Consider the following 15945-nt stretch of genomic DNA (forward strand, 5'->3'; position numbering starts at 1 on the left):
CCCCCACTCTACCCTCCTCGCAGCCCCCAGGTGATAGTTCACCTGAGTCGGGGCAGGGGCGGGGGCGTCTGCTCAAAACCCTCCGCTGGTCCCCAAACGGAATCCTTTTCCCTCCCAAAACCTCTCACTGCAGCAGCGCCCCCATCCCAGGTGCGGCTGAAGCCCGAGGCTTAGAGTCACCCTGACCCCCCCGTCTCTCCTCCCCTCTCCCTCCCTCGTCACCCTCACCCTCCACATCTAATCCTACTGGCTCAGTCTTCACAATACATCCCATCCCAACACGTCTCCCCGCCTCCCCCCGCCCCATGGATGACCAGGCAGCCTCCTGTGGCTCCCCTGAGCTCTCCCCGCTTCCTCCCTGCCCCCGCCAGCCTCCACAGGGCAGCGAGAGGGAGCGGGCTGGTCCCCCACCTGGTCTCAGAGTGAAGCAAAGGTCTCTAAAGCACTTTGTGATCTCAGCCCAGAGGCAGACCACATCTCCTGCACCTGCACGTGGAACGCAGCACAGCTGGCCACCCTGCGCCGGGCAACCTGCCGCCACCTGACTCTGGGCTTGGTCCTATGATTTGCTTTGGCCTGCGGGACTCCAGCAGACAAGCCTCTGTCCTGCACCTCTGCCACTGCCAGGAGAAGGACCTGCCCAGACTAGCCCAGGGGGTCCCAGGAGGAAGAGGAAGGACATGTGTAATAGAGCCAACCACCGCCCTGCCGAGCCAGGCCTGGGCAGAGTTCCCACGGCCCAAACAAGCCTAGATCAGTGAAACTGGCAGATGAGTAACAAAACCCGTCTATTGTTGAATACCAGGGAGTCCTGTGTTTCGAACTCAGGAAAGGTAACTGACACCCTCTTTCCCCAGCCTCGTCTCCCCGCTTTTCTCAGAAGGACCAACTACCTTTTGTCTCAAGATCTGTTCTCTCAGCCTCACGCGGTTTTCCCGCTTTTATTCATTAAAGGCCTTTTTTCCCCCCAGTCGGCGCCTGTCAGAGGCAGCTCCTGACCTGCACGGGTCTGAGCCACAGGTAAATGCCAGCTTCGAGGGCGAAAGGAAAATGGAGAAAGAAGGTGGTTTTGAACGATGGGCTGGACACATCGATCGAGAGAAAAGCACATTTCACTACACTTCAAAAGACGGAGTAAGACAAGGAAGGCAGCTCTTTGGGAAGTGATCATTGAGTGTAGACCTGGCAGTGGGGTCCCTGCCGCCTGACACTGTCCCTCCATGAGGCAGCCCGTCCTGGCCCAGGGACACGGGAAAGCCACAAGCCGGAGCCACAGCCTGGCAGTGCCGAGGTTCCCCCGTGTGGCACTGGCTCTTGCTATTTTCTCTCAGCACGCCCTCAGGGGGAAAGAGCGAGATATAACATTGTGTGTAAAATGTTTTTAATTATCTAGGCCAGTGATCACAGCCGGATCAAATAGCAAGCAACCTGGGCAGAGGGAAGAGAGCTGGAAGACAATTTTCCATCATGTTAGCAGAGGTTGTTTAAATAAAATATTCTTCCTTCTCTTTCTACTTTTCTATGTTTTCTAGATTCTTCTGTAATGAATGTATACTTGTATAGTTCCATTGAGATAGAATGGATGTACAAAAATGCACATATCTAATACATACGATTTGATGAGTTTGGACATATGCATAATTTATATTATTTTTATGATGAAGAAATAACAATGCTATTAAATTTAAATGGCAGCGTAACCATTGGTACCCAGAGCGAATGTGGTCCATAAATGCTGGGCGGTTACCACAGTAACAGACACTAACGACTGCAGGCAATTTACAATTTATGTGTCAGTTTCAGATGCACCGCCTCCTCTGACCCTCACGCCAGCCCCTGAAGGAGGTGTGACTGTGACTTCTATTGGCAGCTGAGGAGATGAAGGTCCCCGCCTGGTGCTATCCGCCTGAGCTGTTCGTGGACAAGTCAGAAGTCCAGGGTTGGATCTTGGCTCCAGTGCCTCGGCTGTGTGGCCTCAGGTCAGTCCCGCCACTTCTGTGAGGCTCTGTGTCGTCATCCATACCTGGCCAAAGTAGAATCTACCCAGGATTAGAAGCTCTATGGAGGCGGTGGAGGCGAGCGGGTTTGGGAGCAAGGGAGGGATCTAACGAATGGTCGGTTACCAACGTTTACCAAACAGAAAGCGGAAGCTCTTTGCCATCTTTGATTCCGGTCTCTGCAGAATCGCAGTGGCCAGCCCAGAAAGGAGCGTGACGAATCCGTGACTGAACCTCGCCGTGCAGCCCTGGGGCTCCTGACCACCAGCCTGTCCAGTCCCGTCCTGCAAACACGTACGCAACAACTGGGGGACCTCAGGCCAGGGCATTGCTCCCTCGGGAGCTGGGCGGGTGGATAACACCGATTCGCAGTCATGGTAAATGTCTTCTAGGGTTCGCCTTAGGAAAGTTACCTCCCTGAGAGCTCCCCAAGTGACCAGCCCAGTGACAGGTCCACAGCGGGAGCTGGAGCCAGAGAGGGGAAGTCAAAGATAGTGCCGTGGGTTGAACTGAGCGCCCCGAAATATACTTTGAAGTCCTAGCCCCGAATACCTGTGACTCGGACCCTATTTAGAAATAGATCTTTGCAGATGATCAAGTTAAGATACGGTCATCCTAGAATCCAGTGGGCCCTAAATCCAATGACCAGTGTCCTGAAGACACAGGGACACACAGACACCCAGGGAGAAGGCCACATAACCACAGAGGCAGACGGTGGAGTGATGCGCCTGCAAGCCAAGGAAAGTCAGGGGTAGCCGGCCTTCACCGGAGGCTGGGAGAGGCCCACAAAGGTTGTTACCTGGAGCCTTCAGAGGGAGCACGGCCCCAGTGACACCTTGATCTCAGACTTCCAGAACTGTGAGCGAAGAAATCTGTGCTGTTTTAAGCCACTGTGTTTGCGGTGATTTGTCACGGCTGCCCTGACCAGCACAGCAGGAGAACAGAGCTGTCACAGGAGGCACCAGCCCTGGAGGACAGGGCTGAACCCCTGCTGGTGCCCCATGGCAGCGGGGGGCGGGGGGTCAGCCCTTGGATCTCAAAGATGCCCACTGTGATTGTCACCAAGAAGAAGGTATTCCAGGTGCTGACTGTGTGACCTCACCCAAATCACTCACCCTCTCTGAGCTCTGCCTGCCTCATCGATGAAATGGGAATTGTCATCCCTGCCTGGCCAGCGGTCCCAGGACTTATGTGATGATCTGTGGACTGGAAGGTTCCCTGGAAACTCTGGCAGAGGCCAGCGAATGCGGGGGGAGGGGGGGTTTGAGGCGCTGCCAGCACAGCTCCCGCCCTGTGGCCCATCACCGCCCGTCACTGTAAGTGTCGTCAACGCCATTAATGACCCATCACACGTCAGAGCTCACAGCCGAGAGGGGGCCCTCGGAGACCCCGGCTCGGTCCTTCTGGCCAGGCTGTCATATTTAATTAGTATCGTTGGAGGCATCGGGGCTGGTGAGGACGGAGGTAAGAGAGGAGAGGGGGCTGCTTGCTGCCGCACAAAGGCTCGGTGACAGGACGGAGGTGGGGTGTGCCCCACACTGGCCCGCGACGCGGCAAGCCAGCTTATCCAGCATCTTCTCGGGCTCACGCGGGCAGAGCGTCCAGGCAGGCCCCTGGGGACTGAGACGAGGGAGGCCAGCAAGCCCTCAAGGGCACTCTAAGTCCAGGGAGCCACACGTAAGGGACGAAGAACTGGAGAAGTGATGACTTCACAGTGGGGAGGGCCTGCTGGGGACTGTGACACAGGATTGGGGTCACGGGGAGCGAGGAAGGGTGACGGACTTGGGGCGTGGCTTCTGCATCCACACCCTACACGGGACTGGCAGCCCCCCCACCAGACGCGGAGCCCGGAGCCTGCCGCCTGCCCGTGACCCGCCTGTGCCCTGCTCCGGCCAACGGAACATGGAGGCCGTGAGAAGGTGCTGGGTCCAAGCCTCGGCCGCCAGAGGCCTGAGCGGCTTCTCCCTGCCGGACCCCTGCCCTGCCGTGGAAACAATGCCACGCTGGCCTGCGGGAGGGTGAAGACCACGTGCCGCGGAGACCAGCTGAGGCCGTCCTCGGCCAGTGTGCGGTCAGTCCCCAAGCGTGGGACAGGGCCCAGCAAAGCCCAGTGGAGACAGCTTCCCGACCCACAACTATGGCGCACGTGTGCACGAGCTGAGCCAGCGTGCGCGGAAAGCCCCGGCAGCCCCCCAGACGCGAGCGACAGCGAACGCCACCGTCCGAAGCCGCCGAGCTCGGGGAGGCCGGAGAAGCAGCGGCGGCTGAGCCGGAGCGGGCGCGGGGCAGAGCCGCCTCCCGGCACCGTTAGTGCAGAGCACGGCCGGCCCATCCCGCTGGGCCCCGGTTTCTGCAGGTGGGGATGTCACTTAAAAAGACTTTCCTGATGAGAAGAAGCTTGCAAGCCGCAGCCTAGGTTTTCGGCCGGGCACGCTCCGCTCCCCGACGCACGCAAGGCGCCTCGTCTGCACTGTGCTCTGACTGCACAGCTGCCCCATCACTGTCCACCCTCAGGTCTCAGCTCAAGTGTCACTTCCCCGGAGAAGCCACCAAGTCCTCCATGCCAACATCTAGTTCCTCTGTCTGTATCACAGCTCCTCACGTCAGGCGCGTGACAGCCCCAGGGATGGGGACAGGGTGAGGCGGCCAGGGGACCGAGGCCCTGAAATCAGCAGACTCCGACTCGAGGCCCAGGGTGTGTGTCCTGGAGCAAGTCCCATCTCCCCGAGACTCAGTGTCCTCAGCTGTAAAATAGGGACAGTCTCACGGGACTCACGCAGGCTGTGGCGAGGACAGGGTTAACGTACACACCAGGACGCTAATACGGGGCCCCTCCCACCCAGGCTTCAGCAGAGGCACCTAAGAAGGGGTCAGGATGGTGGGGGAGTGGAACCTGGGCGGTGCTGGCCGAGGCCGACCCGGGACTTCCGGGCTCCTTGGACCAGAACAGGTTACAGTAACATTCGGCCTTCTGGGTACTTCCTGTGCACTGCATCCAAAGTATACTTCGGTGGGTTTTGGTGTGTTCACTGGGTTATGCAACCATCACCATTATCTAATTCTATACGTTCCCATCACCCCAAAAAGAAACCCTATACCTGTCAGCAGTCACTCCCCGCCCCCTGCCCCAGCCGCTGGTAATTTCCCGTCTGCTTCCTGTCTCTGGATTTGCCTCTTCTGGGCATTTCACGTAAGCGGAGTCACACGACCTGCGGCCTTGTGCGCCTGGCTCCTCTCCCCCAGCCTGTCCTCGAGGCCCCCACGTCACTGCCTGTGTCAGCACCCCGGCCCTTCTCACGGCTGAGTGAGGTCCCAGTCGGACCACAAGGGTTTTAAGGACAGGTCCCACCCTCTTCAAGAGGGAACCCAGTCCCCAGAAGAGGGCTCGAAGGCAGTTGGGAGCCTATGGCTGGCGCTGGACCCCCAACCCGTGGCTGAGCCAGCTCTGCCAGGGGGCTGCAGCAGGAACCAAAGTGAGCGAGAGAGCACTGTCCGTCCAGTGGGTGCTCCACGGTGGGCAGCGTGCAAGGGAGACCAGGGCCGTGGCTGCCAGCTCCTCCCTGCCAGGCCAGACGGGCCCCTGCCGAGTAGCTGCTGGCCTGGCGGCGTAGAGGCAGATGGCCTCGAGGACAGTGGACAGATTGGACAGCTGTGGATTTATTTGCCTGTGGTCAGCAGGACCCGGTCAGGCTGCTGGGTTTGATTCTAGGCCTGGTCGGATTGTGCTCACAGCAGGAGTGACGCCCCAGATGGGACTTCAGCACGGCCCTCCAGGAGCCACCCCTCAATCAGACGCCTGTGGGCCCTCGAGGTGGCCAGGTGGCCCGAAGCCAGCAGCTGGCCTTGAGACAGAGTCAAGGTGAACGGGACCGAGAGAAGGCCACCTACTCCCTGCCTCTTCCCCTGCAGCACAAGCTCCTGAAGGTCCCCCCAGCAGAGTCACCCGGGCATTTCTCCTACACGGGATGGTGCCCACGGTCCCGCTCAGACCCCTGGATCAGAATCGCTGGTGCCTGGACTCTGCAGCTGACAGAGTCTTCCGGGGCGCACTGAGGTTTGCGGGCCGCCGGTGCTGGTAAAGCGCCTACAGGGCTAGGGGTGACAGCCCCCCTTCAGCAGCCGCCTGGTTCTCCGAGCCTCAGTTTCCCCATTTCTAAAATGAGTGTAACGCTATCATCTCAGAGCTGGACGTAAGGATTTAATGAGGCAACACATATCAAAGCGCCTGGCAGCAAGAAACTGCTCAAAAATTGTCAGTTGCAATCAGTACTAGATGATGATGATGATGATGATGATGATGATGATGATGATGATGATGATGAAGATGACGCAAACCAAATCCCGGAATGAGCTGGATTTTGAAAGAAAGTGAGGGAGAACAAGAATTAATACGTGACAGACAGACAGAGAGAAGGTTTGAGATGTGGTGAATTTGCCATCGGGAGACCTGGCTTTGACTCCCGCCCTGTCCTGGCTGTCATTTCCCACTCTGAGCCTCAGTTTCCCCATCTGTATAATGGTGACGAGAAGAGCTGCCCGGCGGGAGGGTTCTGCAAACTGTAATGTGCTGTCCTGTGCCAGGACGAGGAGCCCCCCCGAGAGGAGGAGGAGGGAGGCCCGATGCTCAGCCACACCGATCGCCTGAGGCTGGGCCAGCTGGCCTGGACGGGCGTCTGTCCTGCCCATACCCGGCCCCCACGGGCCATGTCCTCTGCTCAGGCCGCAGCCTGCAGGTGAGGCCGAATGGCCCGAGGCCAAGAACAGCTTTCGGGCCTCAGCAAATCGGTGTGTCCATCAGACCCCTCGCCAAGCCTGCGTCTGCTCTAGGGGTGTGGGGACGCGAGCTCAGGCGCTGAGCTGGGTGCCGAGGTCACGGTTGGCAAAGCTGGCCAAGCCTTCTGTCAGCCTCTCCGGCCTCTGCCCTGGCCCAGGCCATTGTCACCTCTCTCCTGGAAGACCGCGGCCGCCTCCTCATTGAGTTTCCTGCCTTTGTCCTGGCCCCGTCTACCCAGAGGCCGGGGGGACTTTTCTGAAACTGAAACTTTGTCACATCATGACCCTCCCCAAGGCCTTCTGTGGCTCCCCACTGCCCTCGCTAGCCCCCGCCCCCAACACGACCCCCATCCTTCAGCCAGCATGGACCGTTTGCATTTCCCCAAATGGGGCCATTTATATCTTCAACAAGTACTTACCGAGCACCTACTAAGTGCCAGACCCTATGCTTGGCAACAGGAATTCAGAGGTGAGCAAACAGGCACTGTGCAGCCCCCACAGACCAGCTGTCCGGCGGGGGAGAGCGCCATGAATAGACTAAGACTAGCTGTGACCATGTACACACGGAGCCAGGCTCCGCCCCCCGCCTTCCTCGTGGAAAGGCCCCGTGTCCCCCCTCTGGGTGACAGTCTGGTAGAAGATGACAACCCATTCCTGTCAAGGGGTGACATGGGGTATAGGCAGTGTCTAGGACACCCCCACAAGAGGGGCTGGAACAGCAGTGACAGTCCCATCACCGGGGCTGCCCCGAGGTGGGCCACGGGCAAGGGCGTGGACCTGGCGGGCAGACTCACAGGCTCCCCGCAGCTCTGCGCTGGCTGCGGACCGTCTGCTGCTCAATCTCTGGGGCTCAGTTCCCTCATCTGTAAAGTGGGTGTGATTGTGCCTGTGAACCGGGATGCCGCCGGCTAAGGCTGGCCCAGCACACAGCTGCCCGCTTGGTGCTGCTGCTGAGCTCCCCATGGGACCCACTCTGCTAGCGGAAGCTCCTCGGGCCACCAGGCTCCCTGCCTTGCTTGCCCACAGGGCGTGTTAACCCTCCCGGCAGCCCTAGGAGTGCGTGGCAGTCTGCCATTTCCAAGTGGGGAAACCAAGGCTCCAAGTGTCGAGCTGGGCTTTGGGCTGGGAGCGCACAGCTTCTCTACACTGGTCAGACTCCAGGGCCTGGGCTCCTGACATTCTGAAGTGCAACGGGGCCAGCTCAGGTCTCTTCACTGCAGGGTGGCAGTGTGCCTCCATGGAGAGTCACAGCACGCCTCGTGCCTGGTGTCCTGTGCCCCAAACACACCAACCCCTCTTCCTACCCAGGATTCCTGTGCCCATAGAAAGATGGGCACCCTCAGGCAGGGCTGGTGGGCCAGGCCAGTGTGACGCCTTCCGCTGCCCACTTTGCTGTGGGTTCTTGGGCTTCTTTCCCGGTTTTTCCTGGAGACACAAACTTCCAGCCAAGTGCATTATTCAGCAACTGTGAGTGGAGGACAAGTGTCCAGGCCAGCATGGTGATCACCACTTCACACCTATGACCTCACTTAATGACACCTTCAGGGGTGCCGTTACTCGCCTGTCTGATGTGGGAAAACTTGCTCTCCGTCGCCTGGACTCGGCCGATGGCGAGGGTGTGGTTCCACGAAGCAGCCCCACCAGTGGACGGTCGGGCCACTGCTTGAGGAAGGCGCCTGTGAGCGCCGCGAGGAAGCTGCAGACGGCCTCCCCCGCCCGCGCATCTGTCTTTGACATCTCTGCACGTGCTCGTCCGGGAGGGTGTGTGATGCTGGGCTACGCTCATGCTCCCCGTGATCCTGATTCCAGACGGTTCACGGGTGAAGAAGGTGCAACTCTTTGGCCTTCCAGACACCAAGGCCAAGGCCAAGGCATGGAACAGCAGCCCGGCGCTCAGCACAAGGCAACTCCCTGAACTCCGGCGCACCCTGGCCTGAGACCCCCTGCGAGCTGAGGTCCCCACTCTGCTCTGCAGGATCTGCCAGCCTGACGGCCCCGTTATCATGACTTTACCCAAGTGGTTCCTGGGGCCACAGTCATAGAGAGGTGACTACGGATCAGCTAAAAAGCACCCCTGCAAGGGAACTCACGAAGTCACGAGTCACGAGCTCAAACAGCAGAATCCAGCAGGGGGCACCTCCCGCCTGGACACCGCCGTGGGGGACGACGGTGCTGAGGAGGGTGTTGGGGATGATGACGTTGATGGCTGTCACTTAAGTACCTACTGTATGCCAGACGTGGTACTAGACGCTTACACGCATCAGACCGTAGAGCAGAACAGCCGAGGGACAGCACCAGTGCCAGAGCCAGAGGACCCAGGTTCAAGCACTGGCTCCACCACCCACCAGCTGTGTTACGTGGGCCAGTCACTCACCCTCTCTGCGCCTTGGCGTCCTCGTCTGTCCAGGGAGTTAATCTCACGGGGGGAATCGAGTGCCTCAGGGGGCTGCGTGGAGATCCGCGGTGACGCGTGGGACATCGCCCGGGGCGCAGCCTCCGCTGCTCTCCTCAACCCCTCGGGTCCACCCAGTACCCCCGGGGGCGAGAAAACCCACACTGGGAGGCAGCAGTGCCCCGTCCAGGAGCCTGCAGCAGCTACGCCGGACTCCGCGCCCCCACCTGCCGGACCTCGGCCCCTGCGCTTTCCACTCCACGCGCGCGGCTCTCCGCAGAAGCTGATCGTTTCTCCACATCAGAAGGAAGCCCCTTTCTCAGGCCCGAGATGGAAAGAAAGTACGACGCGCTCATAGGTGGGGGCTTGGCTTTCACACTTCCCGGTTACGCGTCCTCAGTGTCTCCCTCCGGCAAAACCGGCACGGCGCTGCCTGCCCTTTCACCCCTCCCCTCTTCCTTCCTTTCGTTCCTCTCTCTTTCCTCCCTCCTTCCTTTTCGGCAGACGTGCACCGCGCCCGCACGCACGCGAGGCCAGGCGTGAATCACTCACAGACGCCCCTGCCCTTAGGAGCCCCTAGTCCCGTGGGGAAGCTGGGCAGGTAAGCGAGCACCACACGGTGTGGCCAGTGCTTCGGTGGAGGGTGACATGGTGACTGCTGGGGCCCAGCCATGGGATGGGGGCGGGGAGGGCTTCCTGGAGGAGGAGGCACCGAGGCTGAGTCCTGAAAGGTCAGTATGAGCAGAAACGCCGCTGGTGGGGAGGCGGTCCAGGTGGGAAGGGGCATGCACGTGCAGGGCTGGAGCACCTGTCCCAGGCAGGACAGCAGCAGAGCAGAGGGAGGCAGACGGGGGCCTCAAACGCCATCCGTCTGGGAGGGCCCGAATGACCCTTTGAGAAAGACCCCCGCCCGCAGTCAGGGAAATACACGTGTCCTCCCGCTGTTTCTTGAATAACACCTTCTAGGACCAGCTGGTAAACCAGGAGGCAGAGAAGCGTGAACCTACGGAGGCCCCCAAGGCCCAAGGAGCCACTGCGGACTAATTATAGCCACAGAGCAGTTAGAGAACTTCAATTATCGCTCTCGGCAGGAAGGCGTCCCGCATCTGCGGGGGGCGATTCAGTCCCGAAGTATTAAGAAGAGGCGGGGCCCAGGGCCTCGGTCTCCCTTAAAGGGGTGGGCTGCTCCTCTGAGGGGTCAGAGCCTCAGAGACAGGGTTCTGGATGGGGACAGCCACAGGAAACGGTTCAGCGATGAAAAAATTAAAAGCGACTCCCGCCCTCGTCCTCTGCTCCCCGCCCCTCCCGAGTGTTTTACTTGATGTAAAAAAAATAGGACAGAAATAAAATCGCACTTATATCAACTCTGTTTCCAAGTGTGTGAAGCGTATGACACGGCGGCCGAGGGGAAGCTGTGGCTGGGCGGGGCTTCCTGGAAGCCATTGGGGTCGTCACTCAGGGAGCACGCTGATGCCCTCTCTGAGCTCCGACCATTCCTCTGCGTGAATATTTAGTCCTGGGGGGTGAAGAGACAATCACCTCTGAGTCGAGGGCCACACCCTGCCATTCCACCCCCATCACCGTCACAGGGAAAGGAGCACTTGGGTGGGGGTTTGGGGACCCAGGACCCTCCCAAGCCGCCACCACCCGGCTGTTGGACCTTCCTTGCCTCTTGTGCCTGGCCTCTCAGGGTCTCAGTGTGGTCATCTGTAAAGTGGGCAATGGTGGCTGGATCGAGAAATCAGAAATTCTGCAACTTCACAATGTCCCAGTGTACCCAAGACACAATCCTTTTTTAGTATAATATCCCAAATATTATATGGGATATACTTATCCTTCAAAAAAACCTTTTGTTTTCTGAAATCAGATTAATTTGGGCAACCTGTCTTTTTGTTTGCTAAATCTGGCAACCCGATCAGGCACACAACCTATTCTAAATAGACTAAGCGGAGCTTCTAACAGGGTGGGAGGAGGGAGGGGAAGGGAGGGGAGAGGGAGATACGGGGTGGGGGAGGAGGGATGTGCCTCCCAACACAATCTCTCCAGATCGGTCCCCTCTGCCTGAGACTCACTGAGCCAGGAAAAGCAGCTCCCACGATTTCTGAGTGCTGACTGCAGCTCTTGGGGCGCAGCTACTATTACATTAGTCTCCCCATTTCACAGATGAGGAAACCAAGCGAGAAGGGTTAGAGGAATTTCCCAAGATCAGAGAGTCCAAGAAGAAGAGCTGGGTCAGGGCGACCCCACGGCCTTTTCCTCCCCCACCTCAGCCTGGCCGCCTCCCACCTCTGTGCACCCAGAACAAGGGAGTGGAGCGCTGGAGACGGGCTCCTAGCGGACTGACACTCAACAGTGGCCTGAACAAATGAATGGATGAATAAATGAATGAACAAAGGAATGAGAGGAAGGAAGCAATGCCACAGAGAAGATAAGCCTTCTCTTCAAGCTCAAAGGCAGAAGGAAGATTCCCGATTTAATGACAGGGAAGGGAAGGGACCCCAAGGGCGACCCCATGCCAGCAGTAACACAAACATTTTCATTACTGTTTATGGCTTCCTGGGCTCATTAGTAAACCCCCAGGCTCCTGGGGGCGATTAGACAGGGAAGGGGCTGGGTCTGTTCCCAGGACACAAGGGTGGGTCCAGGTCTGGGAAGCAGCCCGACTTGAATCCAGATGCTGACATGGAAACATCAAGAAAACCTCATCTGCAAACCCAAACTGGTGCCATCCTGATGATCATATAAAAGAAGGATGGGCACATAACGCCAGCCGTGGCGACGCAGGAACTCATAAAAAAAGGTTGTCGTCACCAAATCCCATTTGATGACTTATAGATTCAGCTCAGTTCTTTGTTTTGTATCCTGGCAGGAGTCTCTTTTTCCCTTAGTTTATCTAGCATCATTCTCATTAATAATATAGAGGCCTACGATATGTATATAAATATATAATCACGATCATTACAATTGCGATGATGAAATTTAGCGTTCATGAGTGCCGAGCCTGGCCCTATTCAGAGCACGTTACGAGTGCCACTGTATTTACTTTGAACGATTTAAGACATTCTTGCCTTTCTGTCGTCTTTCGGTTTGCCTTCCCGAATGCATCTGTCACACTTGTTATCAAATTAACCCATGTCCAGTCCAGGCCAAAGTGATCGAAACCCCAGGAGATGTGGACCAGCACTTTCCATTACACTGAGAAATGATGCTGAGTGTTAGTTTGCCTTCCATAGCCCATTATTACAGTATGCATTTCGTAGCTTAGACAAATAAAACGCTGTCTCATCCGCCTCACGTCTCCATTCTTACTGTCAAAACACTAATGGTTCGCTGTGGTGGGTTGAGTGGTGACCCTGCAAAAGATGTATCCACACTCTAATCCCCAGAACCTGTAACTGTGACCTTATTCGTAAAAAGGTCTTTGCGGGTATAATTAAGGATCTCGAGATAAGATTATTCTGGATATTCCGAGTGGACTCGAAATTCAGGGACAAGTTTCCTTGTAAGGGACACACAGAGGAGAGACAACACTGAGGAGGAGGCAAGGTGACAAGGAAGGCAGAAAATAGAGCGATGCAGCCATAAGCCAAGTAATGCGGGCGGCAATCAGAAGGCAGAAGTAGCAAGAAAGATGCTTCCCGAGGGGCCCCGGCGGGAACACAGCCCTCCCTCACCTGGATTCCGGACTTCCGGCCTGCAGAACTATCAGGAAATTAATTTCTGTTGTTTTAAGCCACCGAGTTTGTGGCAATATGTTACAGCAGTCCCAGAAAATGAACTCACTCACTAATCAAAAGTAAACGCTGATGATGGCCTAGTTGGCCTAGTCAACAAAGACCTAGCAAAAGAACACAGTGGGTCAGGACAATTGGGCTTACCCCTCCAAAACTCCAGCAGATTTTATGAGCATTTGTTGCTGGAAATCCAACATTTTGAGGTCAAGAACTCTTGAACAATGGACCGAAAAGTCCTTCAACTATTTAACAATATTCAAAAGTGAGTAAAAATACATTCAAAACGATATCAAGCAAAGTCATCATTCGGAGCTGCCCTGCCCAGTACAGAGGCCACCAGCCAAACGTCGCCACTGAGCTCTCGAAATATGGCTAGGCTGAACCAAGATGTACTGTAAACATAAAACACACACCAGATCTCAAAGATTTAGTGTGAAAAACAATGCAAACTAACTCATTAATAATTTCAATATTGAGTGTATGTTGTTATGTTTGAATGTATAAATTATTAAAATTAATTACACCTATTAATTTTTACTCATGCAATGCTTTGCAATTACTTATGCATGTGACTTTTTACTTATGCAATGGAAAATTTAAAAGTACACATGTGGCTCCCATTACATTTCTATTGTTCAGTGTCGATTTAGAGAATGCTGAAAATTGGATGATTATTGGAAATTAGAAAATTGTGTGTGCTATTTGGTTGGTTTAAAAAAAACTGAAATGGCAGAAGAGACTAGGATCCCAAAAGGATGCAAAAACATGCAAAAGGAGTCAAATGTTAGATAAACTGATAAACTAATAGTGACCTGACTTACTGCCCCAGGCCAGCTGCATCAGCGGTCTGCACATGACCACACCCCCACGCTGCCCTCAGTTGATTGGACCAAGTGGTAGACAAGCCCCACTAGAGGCAACCAATCACGAGGCTGCCCAGAGAGCTGAGCCAATCACATTCCTCTCCAGAGACTGGGCTGTGGGCAGTAGTTAAGTGGTGAGTTCCGGAAGGAGGATGCAGGGCAGGAAACCTGATCATTACAGCGGTGCTTGTTAACCATTCAGATTCCTTGACCCCGCCCCCTAGAAGGCTGAGCTGAGGCCTGGGACTTAGCGTTTTAAACAAGTTGCTGGGTGTGTTGGCTATTCCATGAGAAACCCCAAAAGCAAAGGTTGCAGAGGTCTATGGCTTGAGGGGAGGATGGGGCATGGGAAGCAGAGCAGGGCTGGCTGCCTTGGCTCTTCCAGTTCAGGGGGCCAGAACCAGCCAAGGATGTCACGGTCTCAAAGGCCCCAAGGATCCCAGGCCACCCTCACTACAAAGCCGCCATCCAGTGTGGCCTCAGTGAGCTTCCTGGGAAATTGGCCACGGGGTGCCAGGCACTCCCTCACTAGCGTGGAGCAGACGGACCTGGCACTCCCTTCCTGTATTTGGTATGGCATCTGTTTGATGAAAGCTCCGTTTTCACCTCCACCTGAAGCCGTCTCTGGTTTCAGAGTTTAGGGAAATCTCTCAAGAAGCAGAGTTTATAGAGAGGAGCCAGCCTGGTGTCACCATCTAAACCCGACACGTGTCCCTCTGATGCCCTTAATTAAACAGAGAGCCCGTACACAGAGAGCCCAGCTCCACACCACTAGCAAGCTGGCAGGAGGTGAACATGGCTGCTCAGAACTGGGCTTCTGAGCCTCAGGGCCACTCTCTGTGGGGCCCACAGGCAGGAGCCGGCCTGGCTGCCTCACCACGCTAATGAAGTTACATGTAAGCTGTAATTACACCGGCTCCGTGCTCGGTGCTGGGAGCAGGCTGGGTGTGCTCATTCTCGCAGGGCCCAATGAAGCGTCCCGTGTTCTACAACCTGTGCCTTGTGATTCAATTAGCCTTCTGCTATGGGCGTGCCCCAGTCAACCATGTTGAAAGAGGAGACCCCAGCCCGACTTGGGGAGCAGCAGCGTTGTGATAATGGGGGGCGTGCACTGGCAGAAGACCCAAGTGGGAGAGGAGGGCTCATGCACCGGCTGGCGGGGCCTGGATCTGAGTTTAGATTTGGACGGAAGATAAAATAGCAAAAAGATACGGGGGGGCATAGCAGGTAACGGGTACCTGTGGGGCATGGATGTGTCTGACATGTGAAGGCAGTGGCCACTGAGGGGGCCGTCCTGGCTGGTGTGTGGACAGGGCCTGGTTGAATGTAAGGCAGCCGGACAGACAGAAGGAGACAGGGCTCTGCCACTTACCACCTGAGCGACTCTGGACAAGTCACCCTTTTCCAGGTACACGTATGCAGGGTTCAAGTCCTTCACATACACTGGTTGTTTGATTATCCCTTGCTTCATTTGGTTCTCCCAACAGCCCTGTGGAGCGGGGACTATTATCACCCCCATTTTAATGACGAGGAGACTGAGGGTCAGAGAGGACAAGTAAGGAGTCCACGGTCACACAGGAAGTGGTGGGGCCAGCCAGGACTCCAGCCCAGGCCGTGCACGCTCCACGCCAGGAGGCCCATGACACCTACCTCACAGCACTGATGTGAACATTAGCCCTGACGACACGATGCTTTGGCAGAGGGCCTGGCACACCACAAGGCGGAGCCCTTCCAGCCCTCCTCCCATCATCCCTTGAATGCCCCGCACAGATTACGTTCCCCCCCAAACAACCACACCCCTCCAAGTTCTCGGACTTGTGTCCCTCCTCTTCCCGGACATTCTAACGGCCCTGCACCCCGGTGCCCCTGCCACTGACCTTGGCTAATGTAATCCTTTCTTAAAGACTTCCTGCTGTTTCCCCCAAGAATAAGCAGAGTAAACATGCGCATGAACTCACACACACACACACACACACACACACACACACACACACACGTACACACACACACACACCAGCTGAAGCTGAATCCCCTGTTTATTCAGCCACTGGAGGTCAAAGCCAGGGCCTTCAGACCTGAGGCTGTGCCCGATTTTATTGCTGGTGAAGCACCCCTGGTGACCTCAGCACAACCCATCTCAGCCCAAAATTAAACTTGCCAGGGGGATGCTGCTGGGTACACATCTG

Source organism: Pteropus vampyrus, unplaced genomic scaffold, assembly GCF_000151845.1.
Source record: "Pteropus vampyrus isolate Shadow unplaced genomic scaffold, Pvam_2.0 Scaffold346, whole genome shotgun sequence".
Taxonomy (NCBI): domain Eukaryota; kingdom Metazoa; phylum Chordata; class Mammalia; order Chiroptera; family Pteropodidae; genus Pteropus; species Pteropus vampyrus.